The sequence below is a fragment of the Paramisgurnus dabryanus genome, chromosome 1 (assembly GCF_030506205.2).
Source record: "Paramisgurnus dabryanus chromosome 1, PD_genome_1.1, whole genome shotgun sequence".
Lineage (NCBI taxonomy): Eukaryota > Metazoa > Chordata > Actinopteri > Cypriniformes > Cobitidae > Paramisgurnus > Paramisgurnus dabryanus.
Window position 1 is genome coordinate 75,616,555 of NC_133337.1, and position 14,164 is coordinate 75,630,718.

A 14,164-nucleotide genomic window follows, 5' to 3' on the forward strand; every position below is an offset into this window, starting at 1 on the left:
AAATGGTGTGAATCAAACCACCTAACCAAAGGAAACGATCATCACCAAAATGGTAAAAGAAAATTACAGTGTGGAGGTGATTACCTGAGGTTGGATGGAGGTGTAGGCCTGATTTGCCTGCCGGACCAATTGTCATCATCCTCATCCTCACTGGACAAAATCACTCGCCTAGAAATGTATAATATACAAGCACAATCAACTAGTTAAAGAATTTTAAAAACAGTTGGTTAAAAAATACATTTTGGACAACAGGTGATACCACTTTACACAGGGTGTAACACATTTCCACCAGAGAATTTCCATGTGTATGCCAAATACACTTACAGGGCTTGAAATTGAGAGTATTTGGGTGCACATGCGACCGAAATATAACCTGTACGACCTTAAAATATATTTGGGAGCATTTGTGCGACTTAACGTTAAAGGCGGAGTCCACAATGTTTGAAAAACGCTTTGGAAAAGGAGACGGGCCGACTACCAAAACAGACTTATAGCCAATTAGCAGTAAGGAGAGTGTCTACTAACCGACATCCTTGCCAGGTTGCGTATGTGTGGGGCGGGTCTATCAACAGAAGGTCCAGATTCTATTGGGGTAGGGGCGTGTTTGTTTAGGTGATTTTAAATATCAACATTGGCTTTCAAACATTGTGGACTCCACCTTTAAACCTTTCGGAGAAAGTGGCTTGAAGATTTCGAGTGGCTCCGCTATGAAAATGGCTTGATGGACAGTAGTACAGTAGTGTTTACTGTAAATCCTGTGGAACAGAGGTTGCAGATAAAACGGCTTGGTTGCAGAATACACATGTTTTAAGCGCGAGACCTTGCTAAAAGATGGCTAAAGTAAAAACACAAAAACACAAGAAGTGTCGTGACAAATGCATGGATTAAAGTGAAAAAAATTATTCGGACACATTTTTTTTCAAGCCAAGTCATATTCCTTTAACTAACATAAGACCAATAGCATTTTAAGGGGAGATTTTTTTTCCATTAATTCCATATTGAAATCTCATGTGGCATATATAGCTGTACTTGACATGGCATTTCAGATTAAGGCAAAACAGCTAAATAAAATGCTTATATACTCATAATTTGCATTGTTTGTTCATGTTATATACTGCATTTACTGATGTGAACAAATACAACTTTTTATATTATATTATTCAGTACACAAATGAAAAATGCAGGGTCTGTTCTGTTCACACAACAGCTTACAGTCACAGTAATAATACATTAATACAGTATGTCTGAATAGAAGCCCTAAACGATCAACTCGAGTAAAACTCGTGTACAATTCGCACAGGATGTCTGTAACCATAGTGACAGTTGTAAATTGAATGACTGTGCTATTTAATGCGCAATGTTTCTGCTGTTTACTTTCTCCTAAGATCTAAATGGTTGTGCAAAGACGGGATTTTTGAAGCATATTTGTATTTAAGACCAATAAAGCGGCAAAAATAATCACAAGCTCAATGAGAAGCGAATGCGCTGCTTGCGTGCTCCTCTGACACAAAAACAGCGGGCGCACATAGCAATGCTGTTTGTGTTTGAATGGCTTAAAATCACTTGTTCTTAAACTGCGGTGCTTAAATACAAGTACAAATGTTGCGTTTTTGTGACCACGCACAAATGCAACTGCAAGAACCGATAGGTCGAGTCTCCTCTTATGATTCCTCGAATCGCTCTCACAGGATTTGGATGTCATCTGCCTCTTGGTTCTTGTGGCGCCACATGAAGTTTACCCACGAGTTTAACAAACCCATTGTATCAGCCACTGGTTAGATCAGCATAGCAGTCAAGAACGGTACGCGGGTGATCACGTATGGGATAAATTATTTACCCCCAAAATACAGGACCCTTAGTCATATTGTGCAAAGACACGCAAGTTACCTGGATGTTTGGTTGTTTTAGCCCATGAACTGAAAGGCTTGCCAATCTTCCTCATTTCGCTAAGCCAAATCAATCTCCATTGGTCTTTTACACCTTTATCTTCAAAACATCAGAGCCTTTCGCATTATACCGTAATTCCTCAAATAAAAGCCGGTATTAAAATAAACGCCGGGCCTCTGGTAGTGCCAGGGGTGTGGTCATCGTGGACAAATAAAGGCCAGTCTCAAATTAAGGCCGGGGAAAGATGAGTGCCAGGGGAAAATGAGTGAGAGCTAAGCTTACTTAGGCGCAGTGTGAGTGCAATCACGCCAGAGCGTGTATCAAAAGGAGAGACGTCAACTGCGTAAGCACTCACCTTCATCTGCCTTCGTGAAAACCTTTTAATGCGCGCAGCAGGGCTAAGTGAATACCTACGGTGCACACGCGACAGATCAACTAAGCGATATCATAGGCATGTGGGTAGGGCTGCTCGATTATGGGAAAAATCATAATCCCGATTGTTTTGATAAAAATCTTAATCTCGATTATTTAACACGATTACTTAAATGACTGTAAAAACATGCATTTATACATGGTGTAGCTGCCATCAAAGCAATTCATATCTCATTTTAATATAGTTCATAGTTAAAAAATATAAGGTTAAAATTCATATGATTAAATCATGTTTTATAGTCAATAAATAATAATTTCATGTTCATTTCTTTTTGTTAAAATACTTGTGTAAAAAGGGGGGAACTTATTTTTTGGTTCCGTGTGGAATTTGTTATTAGGGTGACGTTATTTTTGGGTGCACTCACTGTGATTAGAGAGACATCTGCTGTGGCTTGCCAGCCTGTTGTTTGAAAGCTTAAGGAAAGGTGTAAAGCTGAGTACAGGTTGTCCTAAGGTGTGAAGATGAATATCCCTTAAGTTATTCTCTCGGGTTCATGCGGCCAATGAGGTATTTGATCTGTCCTTGTGATTTATTTGTGTTGTGTGCTGTGTTTGTAACAAGCCAATTATGATGTAATTTTACATGGCATAAATGTATGTTTGTTTATTTAGTTTTCTATGTAATTTTGTCTTAATATTGTCTGCAAGTATGTTTATAATTTAAGGTTAATGTATGTTTTCTGTGCTTTGTTTATACCAGTTCTGACGGCAATTAAGTATAAAGGGGACATGTGACGACATGTTTGAAGATTCTGTCATCAAATAAATGCCCGTTAAAACCCAGGAACGACTTGAGCCTTTATTTAAACTCGAGAGGAGTAACAGTCAGAACTCAGCCTGCTTCGTGCTGGAGGAGAAGAGCAACGGAGCCATTAACGAGCGGCTCGTTACATCGTTAACTACGCTAACGAGCATCAAAGACAGACAACACAAACTGCATGCACGGAAAACCCGACAAGTGGCAAACGGAGTCCAGAGTGTGGTGGGGTCAAGCTACAAAGAAGTAACACATTTAAACAAGTTAAATGTTAAGAAGTAGTTAAATCCTGCTAACTTAAAGGGACAGTAAAGTGTCAAAAGAGGTTGAAGTGTATGTTTCTTGTAATTCAAATTTGAGTTTAAGTGTATGTTTTGCTATTCAAGTTTGAGTTTAAGTGTATGTTTATATTTTGTAAGGTGATTATTGCAAAACTAGTTGAAGACTAATCACAAGTAATTTTCTAAGTTAAAGGTGCCCTAAGGTATTTTTAAAGAGCAAGTTATATTGGGTTTCTTTGATATTGAATGCCTTTTCTTTATTTCATACAAGGTGAAAACAGTTCATAATTAGCTTAAGGTGTTTTTAACACATTTAGCTTAATTTGCAAGTTCATAATTACAATTAAAGTATATTATATTCCATAGTTCATTACAATAATTTAGGTCATCTTACAAATTCACAAGTAATTTGATCTTAAGTCAATACATATACATCAGCTCAAGTAGTGAAATGACTGAGCCTGACCAAGGAAGTGAAGCTGTGCAGTTGCATGAGCAAGTAAGCCCGGATGAAGAATCTGTAGACTCAAGTTCACAGCAAGAGGCAAATTCAAGTCAAGCAGCTGAAGATGTTGGTTTGAGGAAAAGTCAAAGAACCAGAAAGCTTACTAAAAAGGGCCAAGCTCTACATGAAGAAAGGATGAAAAAGCTTCAGTGTCGCTTTAAGACCAAATATGACAAATGGAAATCTATGGCCAAACAAGCTAAGAAAGCACTTGATGCACCTAGTACTGCAAGTTTACAGGATCACATTGTAAAGGTCCAGAGTGCTTCAGAAGAAGTAAAGCAAATCTATCACGAGTTGCGCAGGTACGACACTCCTGAGAGTGATACTCGTCGTAGAGTAGACACATGTCATGCTGTTTCGTTAAGGATAATAGAACAAGCAACAGAATTTCTTAAAGAAGAGGGAAGTGGTAAATACCCAGCTAAAAGATCCATTCACTGGAGTGAGGCTGGCTCTGTGTTCCAATCAGCAGCATCTTACAGGTCCAAAAGTGTGGGTAGCGCAATCACACGTTCAAGCCATTCAAGTAAGTCCTCTGTGAAGAAACAAGAAGCAGCAGCAGAACTGGCTGCAACTGAAGCCACTTTGAAAGTGATGCAAGAAATGGAAAGTAAGCAAAGGGAACTTGAAAATCTTGAAGCTGAAAGCAGAAAACGACTTGCACAACAAGAAGCAAAGAATGCTGAAACGCAAAGGAAATTAGAAGAAAAGTGAAGGCAGATAGAACGCTTTGAAACTGTCAAGAAAATGGAAGCCGCCAAAGCACGTCTGAAAGTTTACAAACAAGAATTAACTTCAGATGAACAAATATCAGAATTTCTACACAGTGAGTCCAAGCCTAAGAAAGCAGCACCTTACATGCATAGTTTGCCTGAATCTCATCTTGGACAACCTGCTGCTAACCTACAACAACGCATTGTGCCACAAGAGGTCACAAGCCGGCAACATGTAACCAATACTACACAGGAAGATGGCACTACTGCATTAGCTAGAGCGTTAGCAGAATCAATCAACATAAGCCGATTACCAGTACCAGAACCTTCAGTCTTTATTGGAGACCCCCTCAGGTACAAAGATTGGGAAATGTCCTTTCAAACCCTGATAGACAGGAAGAACATCCCAGCAAATGAAAAACTCTACTACCTCCGCAAATATATTGGTGGGCCAGCAAAGAAAGCAATTGAGAGCTATTTTCTGTTGGGGACTGACACAGCGTATCTTGCAGCATGGAACATTCTGGAGGAAAGGTATGGAAACTCATTTGTAATCGCCAAAGCGTTCAGGGATAAGCTCACATCATGGCCAAGGATAGGACCAAAGGACAGTGCTGAATTACGAGAGTTCTCAGACTTCCTCAGAGGCTGTGAAGCAGCAATGTTCCAGATTAAAAATCTTGAAGTTCTCAACGACTGCAGTGAAAATCAAAAAATGCTCAGCAAGCTTCCTGATTGGTTAATCGCAAGCTGGAATAGAAAGGTAATTGAGATTCAAGAGCAAAGCGGGTCATTTCCAACATTCAGCAACTTTGTCAACTTCATTACAAGAGAGGCCAAGATAGCTTGTAATCCAGTAACATCGCTTCATGCACTAAAGGCAAGTGATTCTGAAAAAATGAAGAACCCAAAGATACGAAGTGTTGGTGCAAAGGTGCTAGCAAGCAGTTCAGAAGAGAAACCAGACATTAAGAGGTGTATATTCTGTGAAAGGCCAAACCATGGAATTCATGTTTGCAGAAAGTTTATGGACAAGTCAATTACTGAATGAGTTAAGTTTGTACAAACAAAAGGCTTGTGTTTTGGATGTCTCAGCCCTGGACACTATTCAAGGAAATGTGAAAGTAGAAGTGTTTGTAACACATGCAAAGGAAAGCATCCAACATGTTTACATCAGGAACGTGACAGGGAAGTCAAAAGGACAAAGGATACTGGACAAGGAACAAAAGGACACCAGGGACACCAAACAACCAAGTACAGAAACACCAAACAAGGCAATATCCAATCGTGTTGTACAAAATATTAACTGTGATCTCACATCCACAATCATTCCAGTTTGGTTATCCACAACAAGCAATCCAGAACATGAGGTTCTTGTCTATGCCCTTCTGGACAGTCAGAGCGACACCACATTCATTCTTCAAGAAAAGGCGGATGCTCTAGTCACAGAAAGGGAGCAAGTACAGTTGAAGCTTTCCACGCTGTCATCCAGGGACACAGTCATTCCAAGTCAAAAGCTCTTTGGGCTACAAGTTAGAGGCTTTTACACATCCAAGAGAATCCCTCTCCCAACGACATACACAAGAGACTTTATCCCTGTCAATTTAAGTCATATTCCCACACCTTAGATAGCAAGAGCATGGCCTCACTTAGAGCACCTTGCTGAAGAGATCGCTCCCATGATAGAGTGTGATGTCGGCCTGCTTATAGGGTACAACTGTTCGCAAGCTTTGATACCCAGAGAAGTGGTGTCGGGAAAGGACAATGAACCATTCGCTCAAAGAACAGACCTTGGCTGGACTATAGTCGGAGGTATTGACCCCTGTGTGGATTATGGTGATGCTATAGGAAGTAGCCATAGAGTCATAGTTAAAGAAGTGACACCTTCTGTTCAGTAACCAACTCCCTTAACAAATGAAGTCATGTATGTCTGTCGTACACAAGTCAAAGAGCTAGTCACACCATTTGATGTGATCAAAGTATTGGAGTCCGATTTCAATGAACGCCGCATGGAGGAGACTCATTTCTCCATGGAGGATTTGCGTTTCATTTCCATAATGGAGGAAGGAGTGAAAATGAAAGCAAATGGTCATTGTGAGTTGCCTTTGCCCTTTAAGAAGGATAGACCAAATCTGCCAGACAATAAAATCTGTGCCGTACATAGACTTAAATGTCTAAAGAAAAGAAAAGATTTGAGAAAGACACGCAATACCACAAAGACTACACAACATTCATGAATGAAACAATAACCCATGGAGATGCGGAAAAGGTTCCATTTGACGAACTGGACAAAAGTCCCTCCTGGTACATCCCTCACCATGGTGTTTACCACCCCCAGAGACCTGGAAAAATAAGAATCGTGTTCGACTGCTCGGCAAAGTATGAAGGTGTGTCATTAAATGACTTTCTGCTCACTGGGCCAGAGTTGACCAACAGCCTGGTAGGTGTTTTATGTCGGTTTCGTAAGGGTCAAATAGCGTTGATGTGTGACATAGAACGCATGTTTCATCAATTCCATGTCAAGCCAGAAGATCAAGACTACTTCCGCTTTCTGTGGTGGGACAATGGAGACTTCTGTTCCAACGCCTCTGTCTATCGTATGCGTGTTCATCTTTTCGGAGCTGCTTCATCACCCGGCTGTGCAAATTACGGTCTCAAGTACATCGCACCTCAAGGGCAAGGTCATTTCAGTGAAGCTACAATCCGTTTCATTGAGAGAAATTTCTATGTGGATGATGGCCTAATAAGTGTCCAATCAGAAGAAGAGGCTATCCAGTTGGTAAAGGAAGTAAGACAACTCTGCAGTACAGGCAAGTTGCGACTTCATAAGTTCATATCAAACAGCCAACAAGTATTGGCATCCCTACAAAGGGAAGACTGTGCAGAGACAGTAATGAAACGAGACCTAGCTCTTGGCGAACAACAAATTGAGAGGGCTTTGGGCGTCAAATGGTGTGTTGCCTCAGACCATTTTCAGTTTCGAGTAGTCGTAAATGAGCGCCCTCTCTCCAGAAGAGGAGTTTTGTCCACAGTTGCCTCTATCTTTGATCCACTTGGCTTTGTGGCACCTTTCATCTTACTTGGGAAACAAATACTTCAACAAATGTGTCATGAGAAGGTCAGCTGGGATGAGCCACTGTCAAATGAGTTAAGGCCACGGTGGGAGTCCTGGCTACTGGATCTACAAAACAGATGATTTCAAGACAGTTCACAAGTATGAAGTCCATCATTTTTCAGACGCAAGTGTCAATGGGTATGGAGTCTGTACCTATCTAAGAGCAATCAGCACAACAGGAAAGATACACTGTGTCTTAGTAATAGCTAAATCCAGAGTATCCCCCACAAAGGTAACCACGGTGCCAAGACTCGAGCTGTCTGCAGCAGTGGTAGCAGTACGCACAAGTGACATGCTCAGAGGAGAATTGGAGCTTGAAAATGCCCAAGAGTTCTTCTGGACCGATTCAAATGTTGTCTTAGGATACATCAACAATGATGCAAAACGATTTCATATCTATGTAGCCAACCGCATACAGCGCATCAAGGAAAGTACAAACCCAACCCAGTGGAAATATGTGACATCAGAAGACAATCCCGCTGATCATGCGTCACGAGGGCTTAAGGCAAAGGAGCTCATTGCCTCCAATTGGTTTAGTGGCCCAGATTTTCTCTGGCAGGAAGAGCTTCCAGGTGGTGAGGTAAAGGTGGGAGAAATTGATGCCAAAGATCCAGAAGTGCGCAGAGTCATTGTGCACCAGACCTCAACCACAAAGGATTTACTAACTAATCGTTTCCTTAAGTTTTCAAGCTGGACAAGACTAGTGAAAGCAGTTGCCAGACTTCAAAGATTTGTCAAGGAGTTTAAGGGTACAAAACAGAGAACCAATGAAGCCACAAGTCTTGAGGAAAGACAGGAGGTAGAGCTTACCATCATGCTCATGGTACAAAGGGAAGTCTTCTCCAAGGAGATCAATGATCTTGAATCACAAAGGGAGATGACCAAAGACAAAACCAGTAGGTTGTACCGACTCAATCCCTTTTTGGACCACAGGGGTATCCTTAGAGTGGGAGGTCGGTTAGAACATGCTGCCATGCATTCACATATCAAACATCCAGTCATTTTACCAAAAAACAGTCACATAACAAGATTACTGATCGATCACTATCACAGACAAGTGCAACATCAAGGGCGTGGCATGACCATAAATGAGTTGAGATCAAATGGTATTTGGATCCTTGGATGTAGTCAAGCTGTGTCATCAGTCATCTACCACTGCGTTAAGTGCAGACGATTCAGACGTAATACAGAAGAGCAGAAAATGGCAGACCTGCCACGTGAGAGAATGGAGACAACTCCTCCCTTCACGTATTGTGGGATGGATTGTTTCGGTCCATTTTACATCAAAGAAGGTCGAAAGGAGTTGAAACGTTAGGGACTATTGTTCACATGCTTGTGCTCTTGTGCAGTGCACATAGAGTTACTTGATGATCTTTCAACCGATGCATTCATCAACTCACTTCGTGCCTTCATTGCCCTACGTGGAAATGTTCGTCAACTGCAATCAGATCAGGGCACCAATTTTGTTGGAGCGAGGCGTGAATTCCTAGAAGCAGTGAAGGAAATGAATCAAGAATGCCTTAAACAATTAGGCTGTGAGTTTGTGATGAACCCTCCTTCTGCTAGCCATATGGGCGGAGTTTGGGAAAGACAAATCCGGACCATCAGAAGTGTATTAACATCTATACTAGATCAGTCATCCCGAACACTCGACAGTTCATCCTTACAGACCTATCTTTATGAAGTGATGGCCATCATAAACAGCCGACCTATGACAACACACTTGCTCAACGACCCAACAGGTCCTCAGCCTCTCACGCCCAACCTGCTTCTGACAATGAAGTCCTCAATAATATTGCCTCCACCTGGAAACTTTGTGAAGGAAGACCTTTACCTCCGCAAGAGATGGCGTAAGGTCCAATACCTTGCCAATGAGTTTTGGCACAGATGGAAAAGGGAGTACCTACTGAGTTTACAACAAAGACAGAAATGGCAAAAGACAAAAAGAAATGCAAAAGTCAATGACATAGTAATTGTACAAGACGATACCGCACCCAGAAACGAATGGAAGCTGGCTAAAGTTGCCAACGTGTATCCAGCTGAAGATGGATGTGTGCGGAAGGTTCAGTTGATGATCAGCAACTCTGCATTAGATGAACAAGGAAAGAGACTCAGCAAGCCAGTCTATTTGGAGAGACCTATTCACAAGACAGTCACATTACTTGAAGCTGACTAACATAATTTTAACTTGCAGTAATCGCTCACACATAGTTAACTCTTTCACCGCCAGCGTTTTTAAAAAAAGTTGCCAGCCAGCGCCAGCGTTTTTCATGATTTTCACCAAAATTTAATGCCTTCCAGAAAATGTTCTTCTTTAAATATATAAACATACAATATACCAAATGAAAGAACAGACCCTCTGCTTTCAAACAAAAAAAAAACCGTTTCATCTTACCTTTAGTGGTTCTTTTGCAATCAGCTCTTGAATATGGGTAGGTTTTTGCAAAAACACCATATTTTGAGCAAAAAGCAGAGATAATTCCATTTTTATGACGGACTTTTCATAGAGATCCGATTCAGAGCGATCTTTAAAACAGACACGGACATGCAGCAGCTTGCCATAGAGCAATACTTCCGGTTTTAAAAAGTTGCGGAAGGGCGCCACCTGGTGGATAATAGCGGTATTGCGGAAAGACGGAAAATCTCGTCATTGGCAGGGAAGCGTTTTCTCTTAATTGACGAGATATCTCGTCAATGGCGGGGAAAGAGTTAATTGGTTAAAATCACAAGTGATTTGGTGGGAGTGTAGCTGCCATCAAAGCAATTCATATCTCATTTTAATATAGTTCATAGTTAAAAAATATAAGGTTAAAATTCATATGATTAAATCATGTTTTATAGTCAATAAATAACAATTTCATGTTCATTTATTTTTGTTAAAATACTTGTGTAAAAAGGGGGGAACTTATTTTTTGGTTCCGTGTGGAATTTGTTATTAGGGTGACGTTATTTTTGGGTGCACTCACTGTGATTAGAGAGACATCTGCTGTGGCTTGCCAGCCTGTTGTTTGAAAGCTTAAGGAAAGGTGTAAATGGTATACAATATAGACCCGTTTGCCACTGAACCTGCATTAACGACGACAGTGGGGCTTTAGGCCTTAGTCAAACGGGTCGTCAGGTTTCATTTTCTCTTAAAGATCGGAAGGTGACCCTTATTTACCATATATACCCTCGCATTGGGCCCCCAATTTGCTAAATCCTCAACTGTGGATAACATAATTATGCCGCAATATTTAGTCTGTCTGGAACTAAGCTGAGTTAAACCACATCACTGTGTGACACTTCAATACATATGAACGGCCGATACGCTAATACGATTTTGTTTTTCTCTCCCTGTCTCGTCCTCGACCCGAGGACGAGACAAACAGACCCAGTCCCGGTAGATGTGAAAGTCGGCACACCTCTGATCTACTGGCTGTCCTTCAACGTTATGCCCAGCTGATACCTGACCAACGATCACCGGCAACCGCTTAATCTCCGCTAAATCTCCATTTCCGTTCTCCCAAGGGTTTTTCCCTCCTAGGACTTATTTTTCCTCGGATAAAAGCCCGGGGTTTTTTTTTCTCCTAGGGGGTTTTTCACCCCGGGGAGGCAGCCTTTTTGGGCTTTACCTAGCTTCCTCCTCTATACGTTGCTTTAGTAATACGTGCAATTATAATATTGAGTCATAGCCGCAGCAAATTTAACTGCTCATGCTATCATTTATTTTGTTGTGCTATCTGTCGTTTTCTGTGCTTTTCACTGCTTCTATTTATGTAAAGCTGCTTTGAAACAATTGACTTTTGTGAAAAGCGCTATATAAATAAAATTGAATTGAAATTGAATTGAATTGAATTTTCCAAAGTTACTAGCCACTCAGCATTTTCGCAGACCACAATTTTGTTGCTGGTAAAATAAATTTTATATGATTAAACTTGACTTTGGCATCCTAAACTGACTTTAATTCGAGCAAATTTACTTGGTTTATCTAAATTAGATGCAGATTGAATTTCAAATGCAGTCTGACCACCCAAATTAGGACAACATTTATTAGCTGGTATATACCAGGTATATCAGTATAGATCATATCATATATTTAGGTGCATAAAAACAGTCTAGTAAGGCATAAATAGATTTACATTGAATGAATATATTAAAAGTGGAGCAGGGTTGTAGAAGATTAACTGAAAAGATAAACACAAAACCCTTGGCAACCACTTTAAATATTTATTAACAACAGCAGTCAAGAAATTTTACTTTCAACTTGTTTATGCAGATTGTATTTTATATGCTTGATCATGTTTTCTGTTAAAAGTGATTTAAGACTTTTAATGACAATTGTCGAGAGGGCATTATTGTTGCCCAAAGTAGCCTACATTAAAATGGCGGGTTTCCTTTGATTTCGTGTGCATTCAGGTATGCGCTGAATTTTCTCTCCGCTCTTGCCCTGAGAATGTGCACGCAATATATATCTCTCCAATCACTTCCATGAAATTGTTTTATCTTTCCCGAAGTGTGTATGCGCTCAGACTGCGTCCTCTTGTGCATTCGCAAATCCATCCCAGCTAACAATTTTACGTTATAAAAACGTTCCCGGAACGTCTTACGAAAGTTTGGAAAACGTTTTTTTTTTACGTTCTTACAACGTTAAAAGTGTCCAGTTTTTTAGACGTGGTATTAACGTTAATGTGTGGTTATAAGAACGTTATTAAAAACGTTTTTAGAAAGGTTCAGTCTGTTGTTATATTAATGGTCTAATAACGTTTTTAAAAACGTTATTGAAATGTTCCATTCACCATTATATTCATGTTCTCAGAACGTTTTCCTAACGTTTGTTACAGATTATAAAAACATTGTTTAAACGTTCTTACACAGTACAAACGTCCAGTTTTTTAGACGTGGTATTAACGTTATTGTTTGGGTACAAGAACGTTTTTAAAAACGTTTCTAGAATGGTTCGGTTTGTTGTTATGTTAAGGTTCTAAGCACGTGTGACACTCACAAAATAAGTTTTGTTGAGATTATTACTTTTTGTGTCCTTTCCTTCGAGTGCAATGGTATGGTATTTTATTTTATTTTATTCTGAACTATATAATTGAACACTAATGAGAGACTATAGAAAAAGCACACAATGTATTTCATAAAACGGACACAAGGTGGCAGTAACAACGAGCGCTGCGTCATACGGGGACATTTAGCAATGCACAGAGCAAGACGAGCTCATAATCCAAGGCTGCGTCCGAAACCGCATACTGTATAGTAGGTACTGAATTAGATGAAGTACCTACTTACTTGGCGTTAAAACAGTAGGTACTGTATAGTATGAATCCGGGTAGTATGAATAAGATTCGGACGTACTACATCCGCCATGTTGCTACATCACGTGACATACGTCGTCATCACGTCATGTCATTTCAGCGCGAAAACAGCTGCCTGCCTCTTCTTCTTCGTTGGATAACTCCTCGTCCGGGGCATCATGGGATAGTGAAGCGTCCATCGTATGCACACTGCAAAATCTGACCGGAAGTAGTAGGTCATCCGGGTACTTTTCGCATACTGTTTTTCGAATACTATGTATTCGGACATACTACTCGCCTCGCCTACTGCTTTTTGCGTACTATATAGTATGTAGTAGGCGGTTTCGGACGCAGCACAAGTGAATGGAGAAAGAGCAACAGTTGTCCTGTGTTACTGATTTCCCTGTAATATTTGTGATATTTCCAGGTGAGTTACACACCTTTAATGTGACTACAGATGTTTATAAACTGATATGAATCCCTAGTGACGTGTGCTTTGTGAGTTAAAAGTATGTCAAATGTGTAAACAGTTAAGTTTAACACTGCACGGTTTAGAAAATGGCGGCTGGCGTCCGCATATTGTTAACTTTGTGTTTCTTATGGCTCCGGGAAATTTGTGGGTTATTTCAATGTGTGTGGAAAACAGCTATACGTTTGATACAAAGTTAAAAGGGTAAAAAGTTAATGTGAATGTACAGTGTAAGACCAGTTATGGTTGCGGCCTTGTTTTAAGGGCACGTGCATGTTGATACTTTAAATATACAGATCCAGTTCATAGGACTGAACGCTTAGTTTTGAGACAGATGTTTATTTTTTAAGTATACATATTTATTTTTCAAGTTTATGTTTTCATAGAGTAAATGTAATACTGCAAATGAGAATTATTCTGTTGTTTAAAGTGTATAAAGTGAACACTTATAAAATGTAAAGTTATTACAAAACCACTCTTTTGATAAGAGGACAAAGAGAAAAGCTGTGTAAACAAAAGGGTAAACATGATTGATGGTAGACCAAAAATAGGATTTAAAGGTGACATGTTTATTTTTGGTTTCATAAAAATGTTGATAAGTGAATGTTTATAAAATATGTGAGGATACATTAATGTTAAAATAGACCTTTGAAGAAAATGTGAGGATACATTTATGTGAAAACAGACCTTTTGAGCAATATTCAAGTGTCATGTTATCCAAATGTG